Below are 1,813 nucleotides of genomic sequence, written 5' to 3'. Positions count from 1 at the left end.
AGGGTTGACAGATTGAAGGAAGGAAAGAAGGGGGCAATGAAAAAGGGGCGGGCTCAAGTGGAAGGAGAGTGATGGGAACACTGAAGACTAAGATTTTGGATTTCAAGGTCACAGTGATTAAGGCAAAATTCAAAGACCAGGAAGAGTTTGCTAGGCGCTTGAATCTAGCCAGCAGGTGGCAGATTATGGCCTTCTTATCGAGCCCATTTTTCCTGAGCTGAGTCCCTTCTGCCACCTCCCATCCCACCCCAGAATGAATGACCCAGATATAGGCACAAGGGCCTCACGGCAAAGCAGGCACACAGAATAGCTAGGATCTGAAACACCCCAAGTGCAGAAGAAGGAAGGCTCAATGGGGGACAGCAGGACCCTCGCTGCCCCAGGTCGCTGTCAACAGACTGCTGGAGGAGTTATCTGGAGATAGCCAGAGGGGGGCGCTCACCTCACCACCCTCTGAGGCTGCCTGTCTCGAGTAGCTGGAAAAAGGCTGAATCGGGGTTGCCTTCCCAGCTGAGCCCATGACTCTCTGACCTTTAGCAGCTCCCCGCTTCCTGTCCTGCCCAAGGGACAATGGCAGGGAGGGGCCTGGAGAGTGCAATTCAAAGAGGCCTGGAGCTGATGAGATGGCAGAAGGAAGAGCCAGGAACATGAAGGGGAGGGAAGAAACGCCAGAGAAGGAGGAGCAGGGGACCAGGCTAGACCTCTGCAGCCCTGGTCATAGCCCAGCCCAGGCCTGGGGCTCATCAGCTTCAGCCCCACACGATCTCCAGGAAGTTGCTGACGAGAGAAACCTGAACTGCATCCCAGGCAAGAGATACAGCCCAGGGGCAGAGAAAGAGGGGTCTCAGCCAGGCCATGGAAGCCCTGAATCCGTGCCCTGGGAGGCTGGACTCCACTCTGTTGAAGCAGGAGTGAACACTTCCGTCTGACTACTGCAAACAGAAAGAATTAGGGGGTGGCTCTGAAGCAGGGAGCCAGGTGGGGGATGGTAGGCTAGTGGTGGGTAAGGGAGGAGATGGGGAAGGGGTGGCTGGGGAATGGGTTAGGACAGACTCCAGGATGGTCATCTTAGGTGGGGATGTAGGGGGAGTGGAGGAGGGGGATGTGTGCAGAAACGTCCCAGGAATGGAACCAGCAGTGTGATGAGAAATGAGTCGCCCCTGCCAACAGATGGAGCACTTTACAGAGCTTGGTACCTTGCTTTATACCTCTCTTAAACTTCCAACAGCAGGCAGTGTTGGTTGCACCCTGCTTAGCAATTGTCCTTCAGACTAGCTCACAGAGGAATGGCTGTTCTTAGAGAGCTCTGCTGGGTTCTTTTTATCACTATAAAAACTATCTTCCCTTTGGGGCTGCTTGATACTGTCCCGTGAAATAACAGGGCCCCACACACCCTAGGGTTTTCCACCCTATCTGTCCCACCTGCCCCTCAGGATGCCTGACATTCACCTATTTGTCCGATGGTGAAGTCGTTTGTAACGACAATGAAAATAGTTTTTTTGTCTCTCTTCACCTACTAGGAAGCATTTTCGTTCAAAAGCTATTTTACAAAATATTTGTTTCATAAAATATTTATCAAGCATCTTTTCTGCTTCAAGTATTATCCTAGGTGCGAGGATGAAAGAGATGAACAGGATCTAGTTCTTGTTTGCAAAGAGATTCCACTCTAATTTACAGTTAAAATTCACATACAGTGCAGAAAAGAATGCTTGGGAGGACCAAGATGACTAACAGTGATTTTCTAAGGGTGATGAGATAACAGGTTAGCGCTCTCCTTTTGGAAGAGCTACATTTTTCTACAATAAACAATTTT

This window comes from Bison bison, unplaced genomic scaffold (assembly GCF_000754665.1).
Source record: "Bison bison bison isolate TAMUID 2011002044 unplaced genomic scaffold, Bison_UMD1.0 scf7180017864034, whole genome shotgun sequence".
Classification (NCBI taxonomy): Eukaryota; Metazoa; Chordata; class Mammalia; order Artiodactyla; family Bovidae; genus Bison; species Bison bison.
This window is presented reverse-complemented; position numbering follows the sequence as displayed.